This window comes from Bos indicus, chromosome 24 (genome assembly GCF_029378745.1).
Source record: "Bos indicus isolate NIAB-ARS_2022 breed Sahiwal x Tharparkar chromosome 24, NIAB-ARS_B.indTharparkar_mat_pri_1.0, whole genome shotgun sequence".
Taxonomy (NCBI): Eukaryota; Metazoa; Chordata; class Mammalia; order Artiodactyla; family Bovidae; genus Bos; species Bos indicus.
In genome coordinates, this window is record NC_091783.1 from 14,595,404 (window position 1) to 14,622,442 (window position 27,039).

Sequence of the window (27,039 nt, forward strand, 5' to 3'; positions counted from 1 at the left end):
AGAAGCATCATTACTGTCATGAAGGGAGCCCTTGATCAAGTTGAGTTGGGAGACAGGGGCTCTGGTTCTCATGGGTGACTGATGAGCTGTATGACCTTGGGGAGTGTCATTTTACCTCTGTGCTTTTGGCTTTTGTTTTGTAACATGAGTTTGGATATAGAGGTTTGTCAAGGTGCCTCCCAGCTCTCCATACTGTCATTATTTTGTGTCTATTGAGTTCTGTAAATGACATGCAGCTTAATTGTGATATGTAGGTTACTACTCCAAATGATGGGGAGAGGAAAAATGTTGCAGTGAGCACTGACCACTGTGTGTGTCCTTTATCTGGTTTCCTCTCAACCCCAACCTGGGAGGGCAGACGTGATGTATCCTCTGTGTGTAGCACAGGTGAATATCTGGCATCTGATTCTTGATCATTGTAAGTGATGTTCAGATCAGGATGGCTAAAGTGAGCATAGGCTACAACTGAAAGAAGAATGTTATTGCTCTAGCAGCAATCTTAACTCTTAATTGCTGTGAAATGAAAAAAAACCCACTCTATTCTGGAAATATTTTAATAAATAGAGAAAATTGACAACTTTCCCTCCTGAATGGTTTACTTTGTAGCCTCAACCAGAGGCAAGAGGATGGAAGCATTGACCTCTGGGAGTCCTGTCTCAGCCCCTCCATTCTCCAAAATGCTGGCCCTGAAGGAAAAGTGTCACACGTCTTCTTGCATGTCCTGTCTCACACTGAGTAATGTTGCCCCTCTGCCCCCAGCGGAGCGTTTTAATGATAACGGCTGTCTTCAGGGACAGATTGTGACTTGTCTTTTAAAGGAAGATGAAATCTATTAAGACAGCGAGGACAGAGAAGAAAAGCTATGTTCCTGAGAGGGGAGCTCTAAAGGAGAGTGTGGTTAGTTCTTTTTTCTTGCCACCTCCCCTCCCCCAACCATCTCTTTCTCTCTTTGTTAGAAGACAATACCCTTCAACTGCTCTGTTTTGTATCTGGATTGTTGTGATTGTTGGTGTATAAAATTTCTGCTGGTGTGTATAATTTATAAGCTCTAAAAAATGATAAATAGTCTCAAGTAAGAAGAGTGATTTGTGTTAAAAGTCCTAAGGGTATTTTTGTAAAGGAATTTAATTTCTTGGGGGAAATTGTCTATAACTTTCTGTCTGTGAAATGTTAGTTAACTGGTTCATAGCTGGGATTTATTTTCTGTCATCATTTTTTTTTTTCTTCCATTATTGATTTGGTTAAGTTTACCTGGGCAATTGAGACTATATAGCAAAGTCCTGATGAACTGGGAAGCTGAGAGAAATAGGTTACTTAATTTATTTTTCTTAGTTTTGTTCCAAACTTATTGTTAAGATACTTTAGAGCTTATTTTTGTGCTGTAGTGGAGTGGTTCTCAACTAGGAGCAATCTTGCCACCCAGGGGACATTTGATAACGTCTAGAGATATTTTTGGTTGTCACAACTAGGGGGTTAGTGGTGACATATAGTGGGTAGAGGCCATGGAAGCTGCTCTACATTCTGATTCACAGAACAGTTGCCCTCTGCCTCCCCCGCCTCCCATCACCCCCAAACAAAGAATTATTAGGCCTAAAATGCTAATAGTGTCAAGGCTGAAAAATTCTGATGTAGTCAGTAGGCTCCAGGGAACATAATTCAATATTCTCTTACCAAGGAATTTCTATAGAATCCCATCATTCTTTGTCTCAACATGAATTCTCATCACCAAGAATGGACATAGGGAACAAGAACTTGCTGAAGTTGGCCTAAATGTAATGAGTCCCACAGGATATACAGTACAGTGCTTTTTTTTTTTTAAAGAAATATATGACAGCACATGTTTCACTATCTTTTTTTTCACATTTTCTTAGTATTTAAGTTCAACTACTTGATTGCAATTTAAAAAATCCATGGTAATTAATATAACCAGTAAAATGGAGTTTAGTTAACCAAGAATGGCCAAGCATTGAAAACTGTGACTCTAAACTTGCAGTATGGCTATTCAGATCAAAGGCTGGGTAAAGCGTGTTTAATAGTGGGAGTAGGATCTTGAGTGTAAAATCATACTACCTAAATCCCTTTGTTACTTTGCCCAGCACTGAGCCTAGTAGTAATTGTTGAGATTAATGAATTGACAATTAACTTGAGAATATGTCCTAATATTCAACTATTAATTATGGATAGCCTTAAACTCCTTAGGCTAGTATTCAAGATTCTCTACTATCTGATCGTGGCTTATTTGCTATTGATTCTCCTACTTGATTCTTCTGCTCTAGTCAAATTTTTGAACCCAATGTTTCATGAACTCAACTTGCATGTTTATAGATGGTCATATACCCACACTATTGCGTATGCCGATTCCTTCTCTAACTGGCCATTAATATTTCAACTATCCTTCAGGAGTGAGATAGAATTCTATCTCTTTCATGAACCAATCAGCTAGACAAACGAGTCCCTCCTTCTTCTGGCCCACCTTTCCTTCCATGACAAAGTGATGTTTATTAGTTGTGTGTTGTTGGCACATAGTTTTTGGTTTTTGTTTGCATTTTTTTCTGTATTTAAATTTTTAAAAGTGTATAATAAATTGGGGGGGGGTGGGAGTTCCAAACTGACACTGACAAAATTTATTATTTAGCCTAGAATAAATCACTTAACCTCTCTGACCCTCATTTAAAATAGAAAATTATGAAATAGGCAGAATAATACTTATTCTACATCTCTTGCAAGGTATATTTGGATCAAATGAGATAATGAACACAAAAAGTCCTTTGAAAAATATAAAGTACTACATAAATGTAAAGCATTATTCTTGCCATCAATTTACAAAACCACAGTGAATCTCACAAAGTGCTAATGCTGTGTATGTTCTGCAAAACACTTAGCTGTACTCTGCGCTTAATAAATGAATCCACACAAGCAAATTGTTTCCGCAGTTAACACAGACTGGCAGGAATAGCAGTTAGAGATGGAGGCTGAGTGAGAGGTTACTACCTGTATTGATGGAGAAGCTATTAAAAGCAGAATATGATTTTTAACATCCCCAGGACCATGATAGAAATGAATAAAATTTTGTGTGCTTTATCATTTCTGACCCAGAAAAGAGGACCTTGAAGGCATGGAAAATCTTAAAATAGATTATTTGTGTGCAAAAGGAGACAACATTTTCCACTGGTTTGGCAATTTCCCTTTCTCCATTAAGGGTGCAAATAGGAGTTGGGGTCACTTAGTCAAATTGCTCCCCAATTTGTTAAAACCATTGCTGACTACAAATTAATAAGCCTAGATTAATTATCATGACTATAAATGACTGAAGTTCTGCTCTTTCCTTCGTGATTGGTTGGAGGAGGGTAGAATTTGACTGAGTGGGTCTGGAGGTGTGGTCGGGGAAGAGGGCAGACCTGGACTTCAGATGCTCAGCGTGGAGCCAAGAGAATGGTTTCAGAGGCAGTGGAGTCTCAGGGCGACAAGTACAGGCATAGGAGTTGGGGAAACAAGAATAGAATCAGCTTTTGATAGCTAATAGCTTGGTGGGTGATAGTGAGCTACCTAAAGGTCTCTCAATAGCTGGTAGATATTTTCTGAGGCAAAGTAGGAGGGACTTCAATAAATTGCCTGTATCTTACCCTTCTTTAAAGGTTGGGAGGGAGCTCTTAAGGATTGTAGGCTGAAACAACATTAAATGATTAATCTATTACCTTAGACCTAAATGTGGTTGTATTTTTGCAATGTAAATATAGTACAAAAAAAAGACAGAATAGTGAGTGTGAAGAATTTAGGCTCTAAGTTAGACTGCTTTTGTCTAGTTCCTATCTCTGCTGTGGATTAATTAGTTGATATGACCTTGAACAAATTAGTCTCTGAAGGCCTTGATTTTCTCATCTGTAAGATAGGAATCATAGTCTATACTTCATGGTATAGTTGTAAAGATTAAATGAAATAATAAATTCAGTGCCCATCCCATTGCACAGTGTCTGGCAGAAAGAGTCCTCAGGAATCCTTAACCATTGCTACTGGACTGTTAGCAAATGGAAACAAGCAATGACTCTTCTTGTATTTCCCCTTCCTCTACCTCCTCATCTATGTCTAGTTATTTCAAGAAAGGCTTATAACTGAAGCACTGTAAGAGATTTTTTTCTAGCTTTATTGAGATATAATTGACATATATAACATTGTAGACGTTTAAGGCATACAATGTCATCACTTGATACACATATATATTGTGAAACGTTTGTACAATAAGGTTACTTACCACATCCTTTACCTCACATAATCACCACTGTGTTGTTATGATGAGAACATTAAAGGTCTACTGTCATAGCAACTATCCAGTATACAATGTAGTATTGTTAGCTATAGTCACCAGGCCGTAACGTCTCATGTAATTCTCTTAAGGATATTATGAAGTAGCTGCTCTCATTTCCACTTTAAAGATGGTAATATTGGGGTTCAGAAGAGTCAACTGATTTTTGGGCTAGTCAACATGCTAGTCAATGTCAGAAGTGAGATTCAAAGGCATCTGACAGCTATGCTTCTACCAAATAAGGAGCAGGTGAAATAGTAAGGTTGCACTCTCCCTTTCTTATGTGAGGAATTCATGGGAAGAACATCACTAGCATTAGACTCCGGGTGAAAAAAAGCAAAGAAAAGTAGAACTCTCCTGGGAGACCCTTGTTTGAAATTATATTTTCCCCTGTGTTTTGGTTTGGGTTAAATGTGACTAGTCCCTCGGGCTTTGGGTGTCTTTATAAAATCTTTGAGGCCAAGACACAGCTTCCAAATGCCATTGCTCTAACATTATAATAAAGTGCAAAAGACATATTTCATGTTAGCTAGTGAGGTCAAGATGAAGTTCATGTTTTGAAGCTTACTTTCTCTAAAATAATTTCCTAATCCTCTACCTGCTTTTATTTCTTCATTTTATCTAGCAAATTTTTGTATGTATTAAATATTTAACATACATATTACATCGTGTGTGTGCTAGGTTGCTTCATTCATCTCCTACTCTTTGCAACCCTGTGGACTGATCCTGCCAAGTTCTTCTGTCCAAGGGATTCTCCAGGCAAGAATGTTAGAGTGGGTTGCCATGCCCTCCTCCAGAGGACCTTCCCAACCCAGGGATTGAACCTGCATCTCCTGCAGCACCTGCATTGCAGGCAGATTCTTTACTAGCCACCAGGTAAGCCCATATTACATCATATGACTAGTTATATGGAGAACCCAGACATCAACTGTGGTTCCTTTCTTTTTGAGATCTGTATCAGCCTATGTTCCTACACTATGCCCTATGTAAAGTCCTTCCCTTAGACTTTCAAAACTTCAAGGGTCATGAAATTAAGTGTCTGACCCTAATTTCTTGTCTGTGAATTCCAGATTTCCTATATCATACTTTCTTCTTGCTGATTTCCACTGGGCCTCTATTGAAGCATGGATTTTAGCCTATTTCCCTGATTTTTCACAAAAATACTAGATATTTTATTTTTGTTTTTCACATTTTGCAGACTGTACTGAAAGTTTGGAGAGAAGAATAGAGTCTGTATCCTAGGAAAGCAAAATCTTATCCAATATTAAGCCTGTTTCTCAACATAAGTCCTTCTCATACTTCTCTAAGTTGTGGAGTTATTCTTTCTCTTCTCCCTCCTCCTCTCTTTTCTACTCTGATCCCAAGATCAAATATTTCTCCTCCATTTTCTTATGCAAAGAAATTCAGATCCCTTCTGGCGCTATCTCCAAATTCAGGTCTTGGCCTTTCTTTGCATAATCAAACACTCTGGAAAGCTTTTAATTATCAGACTCTTCTAGAGAAAGCAGAAATTTCTTTTTTTCAGTTACTTATTAATACAAATGTAAGTCATATATCCCATTTATAGACAAATTTCCTTAAGCACAAGGACAGAGTTTTCCTTCTGTTTTGCTGTTTCTATATAGTTACTCTTGTATTAAATTTTGGAGTTGGTTTATTCATATTTGTTTGTCTGAATACACAGACAAAAAGATATAAGCATGAAGTGGAAGAAGAAAATGGAAGGTCCTAGGGTCTTACCTGTTATTCTGGTGGGCTGAGAATGCTCTTTACCCCCAGCCCATATCCAGTAGTGCCCTTGGTGTTTGCGTGAAGGCTGACAGCAGTTTAATTCCTTCTCTGCCTTGAATTGCTCCTTGCTTTCTACCTCTTTTGTTGGATTCTTTCCTTTTCAAGTTAGTTTCTGTCATATTTCCTACTGATTTACCATTTAGATTTGAATTTCTCTCTTTTTTTTAAATAATGAAAATAGTAATAGCAATTATTATTTTGACTGTCAAATTTTCTCTCCAGCTAACTTGATTATGTTCCTCCAGGTAAAGAAGAAAAGAATCTCAGGAGCTAGATCGTTTGGTCACGGGGCTTCCCAGAGTTGAGGATAGAAGCATGGAGTGCTGGCCTAGATAATCAAGTGATTCAAGCAAGACCTAAATAGCAGAGGAAGTGGCAATTAGAAGACCCAGACTGGGAAACAGGGGGTTCCCTGAACCAGAGTGGGTCAGAGGCAAGTTTTGTAGACAGGGTATGAAGCTGAAAATTTCAAAATGAGCTAAACAAGAAAATGTAAGCAGATTATCAGGGTGGAAGGGAGATGCCGATTATGGGTTCCAAGCTATTTTTAGGATACCCATTGATTTTCATAGGTTTTTTTGTTTGCTTGTTTTGGTTATGAGCAGGACAAAGGGGATTTATGTTCTAAATAAAAGGTACAAGGTAGAATAAATATTGGGCACCCTCCCTTTTGAAAACATAGATTAAAAACATATTATTGGAAAGCAAACTGTGCACTAGAAACTAAGTGAAAATTTTGCTCTCTTTTTAACTTTTTAAAACACAGTTATGCATACTTTTGTAAAAGCAGAGAGACTGTGTTTTTGTGTTTGTTTGTGAGAGAGAGGGGAGGAGAAATAGAGAGTATAAAGTTCTTTTGTTTTGGTACCTGTTTACCCTAATCAAATTGCCTCATGTAGAGCCTCCACTGTGAATGAGAAATGTCACTATTTGCAAGTTCATAATATTTCACTTATTTGATATAAGGCAGGACACATTTCTTTTTTTCTGATTACTGGAAGAGACTTGTCTTTTGTTCTTTCATGAACTAATCTTCTCAAAGCTTCCTTTACTCTTGACTTGTGTTTCCAGACCAGAAATGTACTCAGATTCAAATCTAAGTCAACGAAAAGTGTGCGTGGTCTTCTACTGTGCTATTTTGCTTGTTTTGACACTGTAGCCTTCTGTATGGGTGGAACTAGGCTAGTTCATGCTGTACTGTTCACAGAGGGAAATATTGGGGTCATGAGAAGCTCTTTTACAGGTCAGCCAAACCATAGCATATAAGCAGTACTCTATTGATGCCTTATTATGAGCCACTGACATAGAATAAAAGACGTGATTCTTTTAATGAAGATGAAATGCATGGTTCATTGAAGGAAGTAGAAATATCACTTGCTACTTTCAGAATTGGAACATTTGATCGAATATTGTTTTGCTTTACTTGCTGCTTATCAAAAGATTTAGGTAGGTATTGCAGAATTCTTATAGCTGAATTTCAGAGTGTAACTATAGAAAAAGAAAGTTGTGTTTTTTTTTTTAAAGAAAGTAAATTTTAAGAGACCAATTTGCATCTCATAGTCTTTTGATATCAATAATGGTTAAACAGGCCACCCAGTTGGTGGCAGAACACAGTGATACCTTGGGGCCAAGATAAGAGACAAAGAAAGGCTGACTGAGGCAGAAGCCCCAGCCACAAGTTAACATTTGTTCTTTTCAGTCTTCAGGTGCTACTCCCTGGTGTACTTCTAATGGTTTTTAATGCCTAATTAGGAAACTCTGGACTTTAATATTCCCTGTATGCAATCAAGATGCTTTAAGTAAAGTAATTGCACTTTTCCCCATTTTTCCTGGAGATAGAAGGATGGCTTACCACTCCTAGCACAGTGACTGGTGCCAGATAGACAATAAAATATTCTTTGTGTTTGTTTTTATTTGCTGCTGTTAAATATAAAGAGAATTGAATGACATTTTGATTCTGATTGACATAGATTGAGAACTATTAAAAATAAGACAGAGTCATGTCAATCTACTATTGTTTAGGTAGGTCCCCATGTGAAGGCTGTGGAAAGAGACAGATGACCATTCAAACTATTGTCTTATTTAAAGAATCTACTATTCAATATAGATACTTATGATAAACTGTGTAATAGGAGGAAACAATCATAAAATGACCCCTTTCCAATTGCTTCCAAGACAAGCAAATTAACTCTTTGTCACAGACCCATTTATTTTAATTGTTCTCTGCTAGGTAATATCAAAAAGTCAACATGGGTAGAGGAAATAGGAAAAAAAAAAAAACAATTTGTTCCTCATTAAACGTTAGAAAAGTCCAAGATAAACCTATTTAAAATTGATCTGATAAGCCCCAAGAACTGTGATGCACTGATGTGTTTTCCTCGGCTAATGGTCTTTAGCTAATATTTATCCATTGCTTTGAGTAACCATTAATCTCATGTGTTGAGAAACTCCACAAATGCAATTTCTAGGGCATTTAACCTTTCCAGGTTTGCTGTCTCTTGAGTTTGGGTGACCTGGTTGTGGTGTATACTCAATTTCATTTAGTTGTCTTGGGTCCCAATTGTCCAGATAATAGCACCAAGTCCATTTAAAATCAGTCTTTCTCCTTCCACAGCACTGCAATATGTTCCTGAGGTGTAATTCATTTTGTCTTCCCACACTCACACTCTTATCCATTACTACTTTCTCTTCCCTGCAATGCATTCTCCTCTATTTTTCTCTTCTGTAATTTGACATCAGGAACAGCCACATAGGGAACAGCTGAGCTGTGTAAATGCCTCGCTAATAATCTCAAAGCTTAACTTCAAGCTTAATGATATTAATATCTTCAGATCCATCTTTAGTGTTTTTTTAAAAAATTGTATTTTGTCGCTGTTGAACAATTCCCATAAGCTTAAATATACACCCAACTCAACTACATTTTTTAACCTAAAGACATCATACATACTCCTACCCTTCTCCCTATTCTCTTCTCTCTCCCCCTTTACCCTGGTCTGGGCCTGACAAGTAAGGCTTTTGAAAAAATGACCATGGTTCTGAACAAAGCCTGTTGTTGCAGGTAACTGTTGAAATATCAAGGGTATTGTGTCCTCCATTACTTAAGCTCTCATTTGTGGTTTTCATGGTTTTGAGGAATGTTTACGGCTGACAGTCCTTTCTTTACGGCTCTATCCTTCAAGCTCCGGCTGATACTGCTGAGAATGACCGCTTGAGTGACTGATAAAATGTCAAGATGCCATTATTTCCAAGAGAGTGTTTGGGAGCAATCAGATCTGTTTCAATTTATCTCATACACCTGAATTTAAGTCTTCAGATTTAACTTCGTTGGCTGCTACAACCAAATTGTCTCTGGGTTTTGAAAGAACAGTCATCATGGAATGCAGAGAGGGTTATAATGATGATCACACCGTGACATTTCTGTTGTATTTCACTGTGCACATTGGTGTAATATTTTGGACTTAATTAATACTCTCCAGGAACCTCAGTTTATGGGTGGCGATAACCATATTTTAGATCATGTGAAATACCACAACAAAAATTCAATTCATAAGGCAGATGGCACAGCCTAGTTTGAAGAACAACAAAACAGGAAGATTTACAGTGAGTTTCAAAACTCTTCAATTGCAATCCAGCCTCTGCCAAAGCTCTGTTATTTCACTGGAGGGTAACAATCTGTGAGGGTCATTAGTGTCCTCATAAAAACGGAGATTAAAAAGTAGTCAAATGAAATGAATAAATCGTTGGGGCTTTCTCTGTGTGAAGGAAATGGAGTTGTTTGAAAAACAAGGTTTCTAAATGTTTTTTAAAAAAATCATTCTGTAGTCACTTGTTTTCAACCTGGAATTTACCAAAGTAATAATTTTTAATGGAATGAGAGACATCTTGTTACTTTCTCAAATGTGCAGCATGTAAGAAAATATTTCACAAGCAAATGTATTTTTTCTCTCTCTCAGAGCTTGGAGAAGAACTCAGCTGGAACCAGGAATGATGGAGAAGAAAGGCTAATGAACAGAATGTTACTAACACCACTGATCAGCTGCCTTGTTGTTTTTGATTTTGGTACTGCCACAAGCACCAGATAAAATGAAGATGATTCACATAAGTTTAATATGATAAAGCACATATTGAACAGTTTCAATGCTTTCAGGTTTTCTAAGTCCGGCTAAGGAAGGCTACAGAGGCCAACATCTAACCACCCTAGGGCTCAGCAAGCACCTTGTCACAGCCTAAGTGCTAAAGAAAATGGTACAGTGAAATAAAAGTTTGAGAAGTTATAATAAATAAGACACTTGCTGCCTCATAGGATTTTAGTTATTTCAGTGTAGATGTTTGTGAGTACTTTTGTGTGTATGTGTGGACCGTGTGTGTATGAAATTTATAGCAGTTATTCACATTCATGTTTTTCCTATTGCAAAAATCACAGTTCTCTTCAGTTATTATAAAAGTTAGTGGATAGGAAAGGGAAAGGGGGATAGAGCAGTGATTTAAATCTGCCATTTTATAAGGTCAGAGATCTTGGAAGGATCTGGAAAATACAGACTCTAAATAGACATGCATAAGAAAACTGGAAATCTCTTAGGCAATCACCATTTGCACCTCACAGACCCGATCCTGGACAATCCTGTTTTTCACCACTGCCATTGGCCACTTGGCCAAGACAACACAAGTAACTTCTGGAGAGTTAGAAATTCAGATGTGATAAATCTGCTCTTTGAATGTGTGGGCTCTAGACCAGCACTCCTCTTTGATGTGTCCTTGGCAACGCTGAACTGTTGTGAATGGGTTACAGGTGTGTCAACGTATTTATCCCTATGGACTTCTTGGTGGACGAGTAGGACTGAGGGCAGCCAGTGACCCTACATGGAGCACCTTTAAAGATTATCCCACTATCACATAAAAAAATGGGTTCACTTTCTATTTTGTCATGGCATGTACATAGTTGGGAAGTACTGCTCTAGACCTCAGCTTCCTATGAAGTAAGAGGAACTGGACAAGCTTATTCTCAAGATCTATTCCATCCCTATAATTCTATAAGCATATATCAGCCTGAAGTTAAAATACCCAGAACTCCCTGTCCCTTAAGCCATAGTTCTCTCAACCACAAAGGCTCATAAAAATTGAATTAAAAAACATGGAAAAATGTAGCAGAGAATATTTCATCTACTGGAAATCTACTGCATGATTTTTATTGGACTCTGTACACAAAAGTCAATCCTTGTTTTTGGAATAGCAAATGGACCCAAGGAGCTATAACATGATCTATTATTATTAAAAAATAAATAACTGTTATAAGACCTGTGACATGTCTCTGTGATCCACCTAGTTCTCTACTTCTCTAATTTGTTATTTTTTTGGCCATCCCCAATAGTTAGATAGGTGAGCTCCCAAATTCTATGCAAAGATGACCTTGAAAAGAGAAAAAATAATCATTGACCCATTTCATTAGTCACCAAGGAGGAGTATGTAAGGAGAAAGACAATAGAACTGACTGACTCTTATATGTTCAATAATATTCTTCTTGTAAGAAATCAGATTTAATTACTTGTTGAAGAGATACAGTGGTTTTCTTCTAGATTCAGAAAAAAATTTTTTTTGTCTTCATTTTACTTTTAGTTGCCTTTCAGGATTCCATGTCAGGTTTGCAATTGTCTTTTGACATCTTAAAGACTCTGCTTATTCCCTTGGAGAGACATAGCTCTTTATAGATCTCATAGACAAATGCAAAGTAAAATGATATCATTTTCACTCTACAAGAGTTCACTTTAGCACACAATTACTTCTGAAGTCTTCCTTGACTGATTAGAATAAAGTTGGTAATTCATTCCTTGGCATATAATGCCAGTGTTTTTCAATTACTCTACCTTCTTTAGTATAAGGTTTTCTAAAGTAAATGAGACAATGGTTATGAAAAGTTTGCAAACCATGTGATACCTTATGACATTATTATTATTAATCAATTAGAAAATAAATACAGTAAAATACTAGATAAATTTGTTCAATAGTTTTTCTTCCTTCTTCATCAAGCCCATTTCCTTTAAATGTTACTTTGTAATTACTTCATATGTCTTTGTTTACAAAAACATTGAAGGCAAGGATAAACTCAAAGCTCTTTTATAAACTGCCTGTGGTCCATATTTCTGTGTTCTGTGTTCTTGTTGTGTGCAAAGAAAGGAGCAGAAAGTGTGTTCATTGCCTTTCTTACCACAATGATGCCATTTCACTGAGGAAACCAGATCAACATAAATGACACCATCAGAGAAAAATATGAAAAAGATTAGTAAAGTTCTAAAGTGTCCTAGACATTTGATGTCATGGGAGCTTGAAAAGACTTGATGGCTCACAGATGCCTGTGAGCTCAGAGGATCAGGACCCCTCTGAAGCTGGTGCTCAGCTGTCTTAAGATACAGCAAAGGAATAAGATTCATATTTACAGATGGGGGAAAGTGAGTAAATACTTTTCTTAAAAATGCCATGACACATTGTTGCTACCAAAATGTCTACTCTCTAAATCAGAATCATGTCTTTTCAAATTGCTTCACGTTCATTAAAATTTTTAAGAAAGAATATCAATATGGTATGCATGGTTATATATACTACTGTCATCAGAATGTGGGTTAATGCCAGTTAAAGTCCACAAACACTTTGCAATTGTTTGTAAGGGTCTGCATTACATGCTATAAGAAATACAAAAATGAACAGTATTTGGTAACTTCCTTATTGAAGTGTGAATGGTACAGGAGGTTGGAAATATTTTAATAGAATGGAGAAAGTGAAGAATAAGTAGCCTAAATTTTACTCCAAATTTTGCTCTGATTTGTTGTTACAGCATGGAAAAAGCCCTTATCCTTCTGAGAGTTTAGTTTTCCCCCTTACAAATGCATGAGAATGTTAGTCACTCAGTCATGTCCAACTCTTTGTGACCCCATGGACTGTAGTCTGTCAGGCTTCTCTGTCCATGGAATTCTCCAGGCAAGAATACTGCAGTGGGTAGCTATGTCCTCTCCTAGGGGACCTTCCTGACCCAGGGGTCTAACCCAGATTTCCTGCATTGCAAGTAGATTCTTTACTGTCTGAGCCACCAGGGAAGTCACAATAAATGCATGAGTTGGGTTAAATTGATTCTCTTTGCCATCACCATGACCATTTCTGTTGGGCAGTGTCTTGCCATCTCTAAGATGGGCTGTTGCCATGGATACCTAATTGCACTCTCTCTTCTCTCAGCCTTGCCCTCATTGCTACCCTCCATGTAAATGTCAGGAATATAAATTACAGCTCTTACCTGACCATGGTATTCTCCTTACAACTCTAGAGGTTTTCTCTGCATCTTAGTTCTCTAAGATGCTAAGGAGGCTCTCCATAATCTATGCCCTTCTTCTTCAGTATTTTAACCATTCAATAATTCTTGGTTTACATCTGGTTCATGCAGAAATACCTGTGGTACCATACTGCCTTCTACTTCTGGGAAATTTGCTTGTGCATGTGATCCCTTTCATAAGAAACATTCTTCCTTATCTCTTTGTACTGGGCTTACTTATTCCCTGAAGTCTCTCCTAATTCCTTCACATCCTGCCATCCTTTCTCAGTGTTTCTGTGAAGCTCTCTGTGCACTACAGTCAGTGATCTCCACCTTATCTGTATCTGTATCTGTCAATCCCACGTATCAACACTCTCTTTGAGGTCTGGCAACTGTATTGCATTAACTTCTGCTTGGAACATGCATATGTGTTCATGTTCAGTTATGTCTGACTCTTTGTGACCCCATGGACTGTAGCCTGACAGACTCCTCTGCCCATGGAATTTTGCAGGGAAGAATACTGGACTGGATTGCCATTTCCTATTCCAGGGGATCTTCTTGACAAAGGAATTAAACTACATCTCTTGTGTTTCCTGCATTGGCAGGAGACACCACCTGGGAAGCTCTGCTTGGAACATGGGAGGCAATAACAAATATTTTGAAATGAATGAATCCACTGTCCTATGAGAATGGAAACTCATAGAGCAGAGATATGGACCAATTATTATGGGCCTAGAAAGGACAGAGAGAGGTTAATGCTGGCTAGAGGGATTGAGTTAGTCAGCTTTCGATGAGTGAGTGAGAATTTAAAAGTCAGAACTAGAAAAGAGTATAATTCCACTTCCAAGCAATTGGAACAGGAATACGAACATGGATAGTGCTGGAGAATTTGGCTTGTTCCAAATCATCCCTAAACTTAGTGGTTTAAAAAACAGTTTATTTTCGGTCATGGTTCTGTGGGTTGATGAGGCTCTGCTGGGGTGTTCTCATTAGGAATGTCTTAAGTAGTTGCACTCAGAGAAATGCTAGGGCTGGATCATGTGAGGGCTCAACTGGCTTTGATGTCCAAGTTGTCAGGCATTTTATTTACATGTCTGGATTCTGAGAGCCCCTCCAAGGGCCTCTCTATCAGAGGAGCATGGACTTCATACAAGGGCTCCAAGGGACAAGAGGTGGGGAAGGTGCCAAGAAGGAACACAGCATCACTTTGCCTTCTTTATCAATCAAAGCCGTCATAGGGTCCATCCAGATTCCAGGGTGTGGAGAAAAAGATTCTACCTCTTGTTGGGGAGGGCACCATTACACTGAAGAATGCATGAGAAAGGAGGCATTGCTGCAGCCTTCTTGGAAAATACCCTCTACCGCATGGATTTTTCTGGGGAGTGTAAGAATGCGGTTAGGTCACAGAAAGGGGAATATTGGCTCTTACACAGCAAGGGAAGTTGACTTAAACCCAGAAAGCTTTGAGTACACAATCTCATTGGATTTATAAGAAAAGAAGCATTTTGATTAGTTGTTGTTGTTTAGTGGCTAAGTTGTGTTTGACTGTGACCCCATGGATTTCAGCATGCCAGGCTTTCCTGTCCTTCACTATCTCCCTGAGTTTGCTCAAACTCATGTCTATTGAGCCGTTGATGCCATCCAACTTTCTCATCCTCTATCGTCCCCTTCTCCTCCTGCCTTCAATCTTTCCCAGCATCAGGGTCCTTTCCAATGAGTTGTCCCTTCTCATCAGTATTGGAGCTTCAGCTTCAGCATCAGGACTTCCAATGGATATTCAGGGTTGATTTCCTTTAGGATTGCCTGATTTGATCTCCTTGCTGTCTAAGCAACATTCAGGAGTCGACCCAGAGGGATGGTATGGGGAGAGAGGAGGGTGGAGGGTTCAGGATGGGGAACACATGTATACCTGTGGCGGATTCATTTTGATATTTGGCAAAACTAATACAATTTTGTAAAGTTTAAAAATAAAATTAAAAAAATATATATATAATTTGAAAGTATAAATTCTTGGATGCTCAGCCTTCTTTTTGGTCCAACTCTCACATCAGTACATGACTACTGGAAAAACCATAGCTTTGACTAGATGGACCTTTGTCAGCAAAGCGATGTCTCTGCCTTTTAATTCACTGTCTAGGTTTGTCATAACTTTTTTCCCAAGGAGAAAGCATTTATTAGTAAGCAGTTCAGTTTTTTTTTGTTGTTTGTTTTTTCTTTTCTTCAGCTGGAATAGTTGCCCTTTTCAACTCTATTGAAACTTTTTGTTTTAGTATAGGTTTGTTCTACACTGACCAATTTTGTTAAAATCTTGTACCTTATGATAGGTTATCAAGATATCTACTTTTTATTTTTAACATAGTCATTCATCTTGAGACAAAATGGAAGCTGAGAAAACTTATCAAATAGGCACATCTTCTATAATATTTGATAGATTTCAGAGAAATTTAGTACATATACCGTAATTATAGTAATGACAGGAGGTTTCATTGGGTGATGGCTACAGATTACTGAACTTCTAGAGTAGCTGTCTCTGAATACCTTCCAAAAAGTGGCTTGCAGTAATTGATGCCTTGGGTGAAGCTAATGTATTGGCAGAAGGGATAGAAATTCTGAAAAAAACTGTTAAGTGACTTGGTTGATGACACAGCCAGACTACATAAATTTAGATAAAACTGCCATTTTAGTGAAAACAGCTTTTTTTTTTTCCCCTGCCAAAGTTTCTAAATAATTTTTATATCTCTACTTCAGGATACTTAGATAGGTACAGCTTCTGGATCCAAGAAATCTTAGGAAGCTTTTCAAAAAGCTAGAACACTGTAAGTAATAGCCCATCTGTCCCCTAATTTTACAATATTTTTTAAAAAAAAGAAAAATCTCTTCCATCTTCCTGCCTACCTTTAAGTTGTAAGTCAAATGATGCAGCAAGGTACCCCAAAAGATGATTAACAAATGTTGCTTGTTAATTTTCTGATGCACTGCCTAATTTATTTATGCAGGTAATGACAAAATTACTATAGGAAATGCTGTGTTAAAGTTCTGTGTCATGTCAATGGCTACACTAAGACATCTCTGGGAAACAGCCATTTGAAAACCATTAACATTTTCATAATGGGAATGTATTTTTTTTAAAGACATGGATGTATTTTTAAAAAGATATTATTCACTAGCTGAGAGTGTTTTTTCCATGAGGACTCTGCTCTTAGTACCAAAAGAATCACCCCCTGTGCACATAGCTTGGGTTTTGCCTTCCAGACACTAAGTGAGGTGACTACTAGCTTCTCTCTCTCTTTTTTTTTTAATTGTAGTTCTCTGGGAAGCTTGAAGGCAAATTTGCGTTCTATTTTCAGAAAATTCACTGTATTATATTCTGTATACTTTTGAATTCTACTTTAAAACCTCAGGTACAAAATGAATAATTAATTACCCAGTAAATTAACCTCCAGTTGATTGCTCCAGGATTAATTTTCCATAGTAGTTGCTTAGCTCTGCATACGGGCACCAAGCTCACAGATGACCGAGAGATTATGAAGCTCTAATCCCCGCTCTTGATTCTGGCAAGTTCATTAATCTTTGAGGTGAGGTAAAATATGTATGTTTGGCTAGTCTTCACCCTGAATAAGATGTGGTTATGGTGGGAACAGCTAATTGTTTGAAAAATGGTGTGGTAATGTGGTTCTCCACATGGGGTTTTACTTCCAAATTGACTTGAGTGGGTAAATATTATAGAAAGTTGAATTCTGGCAGAGGCTCTGAATTACTTTTCTGTTCATTGACAGAACATCTACACTAACCCCACATTTTTTGTGTATTGTCTCACATATCTTCCCTGCCAAGGCTGTCAGAGAATCTGTGAGATGTGAGGCCAAGAGCAGTGTCCTCCAGTAAATATCTGCCAAGAGCAGAGGGGGAGTTTTGATGGCACGTATATTTAATTTTTGCTCCACTGATTGATATAAGTGAGGAAAAAGTCTAGATTAAAGAGAACAGATACTCTGAATAAAATACTCAAAATTGGATGCCAAAACATAGTACTCATTCCAGAGTATTCATGTCTTTATTTGTAAAATGTGTAAAGTATTCCCGTTGTTTAGCCTATGGGTTTATGCACATTGTAAAAATAACAACTAACAATTTATGATAGAAATAAACCATGTTTGTGGTTCACTACCACCCAAACAGTGATGACACTGACTCTCAATCTCTTTAACTTTGGATTCCAAACACAGTGACAAATGCTACCCAGCTGTCTGTCAGAAATAAATTTCTGGATTAAATCAACAGGCCTTCAACTCAGTTCAGATAAAATTGTGGCCACGTTGGCAGCATAAGAGCATGACTCTGAGGAACTCACCTGAAATGCATTCTCTTCAGGTATTATTATACAGTAATACCTCAGAGAACCAAGAAAATGCAAGTGGGTTTGAGTTAATTTGCTGGATAAGCAAGTGAATATAGCCCCTCTCTACTTCAAGCCTGTATTCCACACCAGGGAGCATGTGTTGCTTCTCTGTAGAAATCTACTGTGTTGAGGACATGAGCAGAACTTTGACTCAATCAAATATGCAAATAATGATTAAGCTATAGGTACCTATGTTGTGCTGTGCTTAGTCACTCAGTTGTGTCTGACTTTTTGTGATGCTATGGACTGTAGCCTGCAAGGCTCCTCTTTCCACGGGAATTCTTCAGGTGAGAATACTAGAATGCATTGCCATGCCCTCCTCAAGAGACCTTCCCAATCCATGGATCAAATCCAGGTCTCCCACCTTGCAGGCAAATTCTTTACCATCTGAGCCAGTGCCTACTAGTGCATAATAAATACCTCAGTAACAGATATAAATACACGCAAGACACTATTTTCTCCTTTGACCACTTTTGCATCTACTTGCAAAGAGGAGTTATGGGTATAAAACAGAGCAAACTACAGACAAGTAGTAGGAAGACTCAAGGAAGTTTAAAAAGAGGAGACAAAACCTAGCAAGGCAATTTGAGTTATGCCTCATAGAGGAAAAAGTGAGTTTTTTTCTGTATCTTTGTCATCTCTTCTCTGTTTCTCTGATGCTAAGAAACTATTTACTTTTGAACTTCTTGTGAAATAAGCAACAAATGGTACCCTTAAAATCTGAGCCACTTTTAGTTGGGAATTCTGACTTGCAGATGAAAGTGTATTGTCATGAAAACCAGCTGTTCTAGGTTTAATCCCATGCAAGTTTTAATTTACTGACTCATGTAGAAGCATCTAAAAGATTCCCTTGGGATGCTGCCGTTTTTCAAACACATTGTGTTTTGACTCAGTGAGAGTATATATTTACTAATTCATAAAATACACATTTATGAAGCTATCTTCTATGAGACAGGCCCTATGCTAGGCATGGAAATTTAAAGATTAATGAGACATCGTTCCATTTACAGAACTCATAATCTACTGGTTGAGGGTGGTGGTGAAAGGAGACACAGAAACAGTAAGATCCTTTGAGGTAACAAAAAAAGAAAGAAGCGGCATGGAAGGGAAGCAGTGGTATGAATTCCCTAGAGAAAATTTCTCCAGGATATTTTAGGGAGTTTTTTATTGCTAAGAATTAAGGTGACACGGTAGGATAGAATCATAATTTTACAGTCACCCTTTGATCATGTCTAGAAATAATGCTTTGTGCAGGGCATATGGAAACATTTTCTGTTCAACAAAGATACAAAGATCTCTCCCAGGGGACGAGAAAAGTCCTGAATGCAAAGTTATGGGCTCCTGGGATCTGGTTCCATCTCTGCCATTCTCTGTTTCTGTAACTGTGGCATTCGCTTCTGTTTCTGAACTTTTTTCCTCTCACCTTCTAAAGTGAAGATCATTAAGCTTACTTTTGGGTACAGGGATGAGATTGGCCTGGAGAAAAAGAGATGATGTCATAAAGGGTGTTCCTGGTGGCAGAAGGAGGGCAAACTGGTGTTGGTCATGAACAGTTGGCTCAGAAAAAATTGTAAGGGCAAGAAATAAGCCAACTAAAATAATAATAGAAAAAACTAATGAAGTTTGCCATATGCCAAGCACTTGCCTCTACTTGTATTAACAAATTTTGTCTTCACAATAATCTTTTAAGGTAGACACTATTCGTATCTTCCTATTCCTGATGGGTAACTAAGGCTGATGAATGTTAAATATCTTACCCCATATCACACAGTATGTACTGTAACCTAAGCATATGGGCTTCAGAGCCTGCACTTATAACACTTTTTTTATATTCTTGTCAGTGAGTGTTAGTTGCTCAGTTATGTCTGACTGTAGCTCACCAGGTTCCTCTGTCCATGGAGCCCTACAGACAAGAATACTGGAGTGGGTTGCCAGGGGATCTTCCTGACTCAGGGATTGAACCCAGGTCTCCCACACTGCAGGTAGATTCTTTACCATCTGAGCCACCAGGGACACCCTCTGTATTCTTGAGCACTAATTGATTAATACCATGAAGGAAGTGAAGCTGTGAATGAGAGAGAAGATAAACTCCAATCACAAAATTAAGGATATCAGGGTATTGTGGACATTGTTGTGACATTCTGAGTACCTAGCTTCATATTTAATCTGTAACCAATTTGAAAATTAAGGTAAAGTAACTACAAAGGATTGTAGCATCTTTAGGATGATGGAAATAATTTGGCTTTAAGAGGAAAGTAATGAAGAGACATTACTTTGACAACAAAGGTCCATCTTGTAAAGGCTATGGTTTTTCCAGTGGTCATGTATGGATGTGAAAGTTGGAGTGAAGAAAGCTGAGCACTGAAGGATTGATGCTTTTGAACTGTGGTGCTGGAGAAGATTCTTGAGAGTCTCTTGGACTGCAAAGAGGTCCAACCGGTCCATCCTAAAGGAGATCAGTCCTGGGTGTTCATTGGAAGGACTGATGGTGAGGCTGAAACTCCAATACTTTGGTCACCTCATGCAAAGAGTGGACTCATTGGAAAAGACCCTGATGCTGGGAGGGATTGGGGGCACAAGGAGAAGGGGATGACAGAGGATGAGATGGCTGGATGGCATCACCGACTCAATGGACATGAGTTTGAGTAGACTCCGGGAGTTGGTGATGGACAGGCAGGCCTGGTGTGCTGCAATTCATGGGTCGCAAAGAGTTGGACACGATTGAGTGACTGAACTGAGCTGAATTATTGCATTTCAGGTCTCATTCTACCATATCTTCTAAGGTTAGTGGTGGAATGGAGGAAGCAGTCCTTGTGAAAGAAGATGGTAACCAAAATTAAGGTATCAGCAGTAGATGAAGTGAATGGTGTGTCATAGGGGCAGGAAAAGCTTTAAGTTTTGGTGATTTGGCAGGTGAGAGAAGGGTAAAAGGAAGAAGAGAAGAAATGATTGGGGATGACTACCAGGTTTCTGTTTCAGGTAAGTGGATAGATAGCCTTGCTACTGCTGCTGCTGCGTCGCTTCGGTTGTGTCCGACTCTGTGTGACCCCATAGACGGCAGCCCACCAGGCTCCCCCGTCCCTGGGATTCTCCAGGCAAGAACACTGGAGGGGGTTTCCATTTCCTTCTCCAATGCATGAAAGTGAAAAGCCAAAGTGAAGTCACTCAGTCATGTCCAACTCTTAGCGATGTCATGGACTGCAGCCTACCAGCCTACTCCTCTGTCCATGGGATTTTCCAGGCAATAGTACTGGAGTGGGTTGCCATTGCTTAGTATTCATAACGACTGGTGATGTCCATATGTAGACATCTTAAAGATATGGAAATACCAGACCACATGACCTGCCTTCTGAGAAATCTGTATGCAGGTCAAGAAGCAACAATTAGAACTGGACATGGAACAATGGACTGGTTTAAAATTGGGACAGGAATAAATCAAAGCTGTATATTGTCACCGTGCTTATTTAACTTACATGCAGAGTACATCCTGTGAAATGCTGGGCTGGATTAAGCACAAGCTGGAATCAAGATTTCAGGAAGAAATATCAATAACCTCAGCTATGCAGATGACATCACTTTTATGGCAGAAAGTAAAGAGGAACCAAAAAGCCTCTTGATTAAAGTGAAAGAAGAGAATGAAAAAGCTAGCTTAAAACTCAACATTCAAAAAATGATCTTGGCATCCAGTCTCATCACTTCATGGAAATAGATGGAGAAACAATAGAAACAGTGACAGATTTTATTTTCTTGAGCTCCAAATCACTGAAGATGATGACTTCAGCCATGAAATTAAAAGACTTTTCCTCCTTGGAGGAAAAGCTTATGACAAATTTAGACAGCATATTAAAAAGCAGGCAGTATTTCACTGGCAAAGATCCATCTAGTCAAAACTATGGTTTTTCCAGTAGTCACGTATGGATGTGAGTGTTGGATCATAAAGAAGGCTGAGAACCAAAGAATTGATGTTTTTGAACTGTGGTGTTGGAAAAGACTCTTGAGAGTCCCTTGGACTGCAAGGAGATCCAACCGTCCATCCTAAAGGAAATTAGTCCTGGATATTCATTGGAAGGACTGATGCTGAAGCTCTGATACTTTGGCCACCTGGTATGAAGAACTGACTCATTGGAAAAGACCGTGATGCTGGGAAAGATTGAAGGCAGGAGGAGAAAGTGATGACAGAGGATGAGATGGTTGGATGGCATCATTGACTCGATGGACATGAGTTGGAGTATGCTCCAGTTGTTCATGACAGACAGGGAAGCCTGGTGTGCTACAACCCATGGGATCACCAAGAGTTGTACATGACTGAGTGAACTGAAGTGATTCATAAAGAATACAAATGAGGTATATATTCCATGGAGTGGAATAACTAATTCACTTTATGGTGTGTTGAATTTGATGTGCCTCTAGATGTTCAAATTGGAGAAGGAAGTGACAACCCAACCCCGTATTCTTGCCTGGAGAATCCCATGGACAGAGAAGCCTGGTGGGCTGCTGTCCATAGGGTCACGCAGAGTAGGACATGACTGAAGCGACTTAGCAGCAGCAGCAGCAGCAGATGTTCGAATGGAGGTGTTTACTACATGGAACATTGGTTCTGGAGCTTAGGTGAAAGATGGTTAGAAGTTGAACATTATCAGCACGCAGGGCCAAAAGTCATGGGAATAGCTGAATTCACCCAAGAAGACAAAATAAAATGAGAAAAGAAATGAAAACAGAACCCAAATATTTAAGATGCAGTAAAATAAGATAAGTTGTTGAAGAAATAGCTAGAGAAATCGGAGTTAAAACAAGACTGAAGTTTCTGAGAAGCCAAGGAATGAGAGCAAATTTGTTACAGTGAAGGAGTAGGAACAGTGTCCATCACGGCAGAGAGCTCAGAGTGTCTGCAGAGTAAAGTGTCCACTGGATTTAGCAGCAGAGACCATTGCTGACCATTGTGAGACTAGATCCGTTGGAACAAAGGGGTGAGGAGGGGTTAGAAGGTGAAGGGAAATGAAGACAGTAATCATGGACAATTCTTTCAAGGGACTGAATGGTAATAAGAGAGAGAAGCATCTAGATGGAACAGACTTGGACATATTTAATACTGATTAAAAAGCCAGTGGCAAGGGGATTTTTAAAGATAGAGAACAGAAGGAGAGTATTCTGAATAATGAGAAAAGAGATGTAAAATAAACAATTTTAACAAATAAAAAAAGTATTTTTTATAAGTGCCTCTGTATCTGACCACAATAGGGTCTGCTGTCTAGGACTGCTTCCTTAGGCGTCCCAGCAAGTCTTGTAGAAATGACACATCCACGTGCTTTAGGAAACATAGAGCTTCAGTCACTCAGTCGTGTCTGACTTTTTGCAACCGCATGGACTGTAGCATGCCAGGATTCCCTGTCCATCATCAACTCCTGGAGTTTACCCACACTCATGTCCATCAAGTTGGTGACGCCATCCAACCATCTCATCCTCTGTCATCCCCTTCTCCTCCCACCTTCAATCTTTCCCAGCATCAGGGTCTTTTTAAAAGAGTCAGTTCTTCGCATCAGGTGGCCAATGCATTGGAGTATCACCTTCAGCATCAGTCCTTCTAATGAATATCCAAAACTGATTTCCTTTATGATGGACTGGTTGGATCTCTTTGCAGTCCAAGGGACTCTCAAGAGTCTTCTCCAACACTGCAGTTCAAAAGCATCAATTCTTTGGCATTCAGCTTTCTTCATAGTCCAACTCACATCCATACATGACTACTGGAAAATCCATAGCTTTGACTAGACAGACCTTTGATGGCAAAGTAATGTCTCTACTTTTTAATATGCTATCTAGGTTGGTCATAACTTTTCTTCCAAGAAGCAAGTATCTTCTGATTTCATGGCTGCAGTCACCATTTTCAGTGATTTTGGAGCCCCCCAAAATAAAGTCTGTCACTATTTCCACTGTTTCTCCATCTATTTGTCATGAAGTGAAGGGAGCAGTTGTCATGATCTTAGTTTTCAGAATGGTGAGTTTTAAGCCAACCTTTTCATTCTCCTCTTTCACTTTCATCAAGAGGCTCCTTAGTTCTTCGCTTTCTGCCACAAGGGTGGTGTCATCTACATATCTGAGGTTATTGATATTTCTCCTGGCAATTTTGATTCCAGCTTGTGTTTCATCCAGCCCAGCATTTCTCATGATGTACTCTGCATATAAGTTAAATAATCAAAGTGACAGTATACAGCCTTGACATACTCCTTTCCCAATTTGGAACCAGACTGTTGTTCCATGTTCAGTTCTAACTATTGCTTCCTGACCTGCATACAGATTCCTCAACAGGCAGGTCAGGTGGTATGGTATTCCCATCTCTTTCAGAATTTTCCACAGTTTGTTATGATCCACACAGTCAAAGGCTTTGGCATAGTCAGTAAAACAGAAATAGATGTTTTTCTGGAACTCTCTTGCTTTTTCTATGATCCAGCAGATGTTGGCAATTTGATTTCTGGTTCCTCTATCTTTTCTAAATTCAGCTTGAACATCTGGAAGTTCATGGTTCACATATTGCTGAAGCCTGGTTTGGAGAATTTTGAGCATTACTTTACTAGTGTGTGAGATGAGTGCAATTGTGCAGTAGTTTGAGCATTCTTTGGCATTGCCTTTCTTTGGGATTGGAATGAAAACTGACCTTTTCTAGTCCTGTGGCCACTGCTGAGTTTTCCAAATTTGCTGGCATATTGAGGGAAGCACTTTCACAGCATCATCTTTCAGGATTTGGAATAGCTCAACTGGAATTCCATCACCTCCACTAGCTTTGTTGGTCGTGATGCTTTCTAAGGCCCACTTGACTTCACATTCCAGGATGTCTGGCTCTAGGTGAGTGATCACACCATCATGATTATCTTGGTCTTGAAGATCTTTTTTGTACAGTTCTTCTGAGTATTCTTGCCATCTCTTCTTAATATCTTCTGCTTGTTAGGTCCATACAATTTCCGTCCTTTATTGAACCCATCTTTGCATGAAATGTTCCCTTGGTATCTCTAATTTTCTTGAAGAGATCTCTAGTCTTTCCTATTCTATTGTTTTCCTCTATTTCTTTGCATTGATAGCTCAGGAAGGCTTTCTTATCTCTCCTTGCTATTCTTTGGAACTCTGCATTTAAATGGGTATATCTTTCCTTTTCTGCTTTTCTTTTCACTTCTCTTTTCACAGCTATTTGTAAGGCCTCCTCAGACAGCCATTTTGCTTTTTTTGCATTTCTTTTCCATGTGGATGGTCTTGATCCATGTCTCCTGTACAGTGTCACAAACCTGTATCCACAGTTATTTAGGCACTCTATCAGATCTAATCCCTTGAATCTATCTGTCCCTTGATGTACTGTTCCTTCCTTTACTGTATAATCTTAAGGGATGTGATTTAGGTCATACCTGAATGGTCTAGTGGTTTTCCCTACTTTCTTCAATTTAAGTCTGAATTTGGAAATAAGGCAGAGAAGGCAATGGCACCCCACTCCAGTACTCTTGCTTGGAAAATCCCATGGACGGAGGAGCCTGTTAGGCTGCAATCCATGGGGTCGCTAAGAGTCGGACACGACTGAGCAACTTCACTTTCATGCATTGGAGAAGGAAATGGCAACCCACTCCGGTGTTCTTGCCTGGAGAATCCCAGGGATGGGGGAGCCTGGTGGGCTGCCATCTATGGGGTCGCACAGAGTCGGACATGACTGAAGTGACTTAGCATAGCATTGGCAGTAAGGAGTTCATAATCTGAGCCACAGTCAGCTCTCAGTCTTGTTTTTGCTGACTGTTTAGAGCTTCTCCATCTTTGGCTGCAAAGAACATAATCAATCTGATTTCAGTATTGACTATCTGGTGATGTCCATGTGTAGAGTCTTCTCTTGTGTTGCTGGAAGAGGGTGCTTGCCATGACCAGTGAGTTCTCTTGGCAAAACTCTACTAGCCTTTGCCCTGCTTCAATCTGTACTCCAAGGCCAAATTTGTCTGTTATTCCAGGTGTTTCTTGACTTCCTACTTTTGCATTCCAGTCCCCTATAATGAAAAGGACATCTTTTTTGGGTGTTAGTTCTAGAAGGTCCTGTAGGTCTTCATAGAAGCGTTCATCTTCAGCTTCTTCAGCATTCCAGATCAGGGCATAGACTTGGATTACCATGATATTGAATGGTTTGCCTTGGAAATTAACAGAAATCATTCTGTCATTTTTTTTTTTTTTTCATTCTGTCATTTTTGAGATTGCATCCATGTATTGCATTTTGGACTCTTGTTGACTATGATGGGGACTATATTTCTTTTAAGGGATTCTTGCCTGCAATAGTAGATATAATGGTCATCTGAGTTAATTCACCCATTCCATCCATTTTTGATTCCTAAAATGTCAATATTCACTCTTGCCATCTCCTGTTTGTCCACTTCCAATTTGCCTTGATTCATGGATGTAACATTCCAGGTTCCTATGCAATATTGCTCTTTACAGCATCGGGCCTTGCTTCAGTCACCAGTCACATCCACAACTGGGTGTGGCTTTTGCTTTGGCTCCATCTCTTCATTCTTTCTGGAGTTATTTGTCCACTGATCTCCAGTAGCATATTGGGCACCTACGCCTGGGGAATTCATCTTTCAGTGTCCTATCTTTTTGACTTTTCATACTGTTCATGGGGCTTTCAAGGGAAGAATACTGAAGTGGTTTGCCATTCCCTTCTCCAGTGGACCATGTTTTGTCAGAACTCTGACTATGACCCGTCCGACTTGGGTGGCCCTACATGGCATGTCTCATAGTTTCACTGAATTAGACAAGGCTGTGGTCCATGTGATCAGATTGGTTCATTTTCTGTGATTGTGATTTTTAGTCTGTCTGCCATCTGATGGAAGGGGATAAGAGGCTTATGGAAGCTTCCTGATGGGAGAGACTGACTGAGGGGGAAACTGGGTCTTGATGGGTGAAGCCATGCTCAGTAAATCTTTAATCCAATTTTCTGTTAATGGGTGGAGCTGTGTTCCCTCCCTGTTATTTACCTAAGGCCAAACTATGCTGGAGGTAATGAAGATAATGGGGACCTCCTTCAAAAGGTCCCATACATGTACTGCTGCACTCAGTGCCCCAACCCTGTAGCAGGCCACCATGACCCACGTCTCTGCTGGAGACTCCTGGACACGCCCGGGCGAGTCTGGTCAGTTTCTTGTGGGTTCACTGCTCCTTTCTCATGGGTCCTGGTGCACACAGTGTTCTATTTATGCCCTCCAAAAATCTATTTCCCAGTCCTGTGTCAGTTCTGGCAGC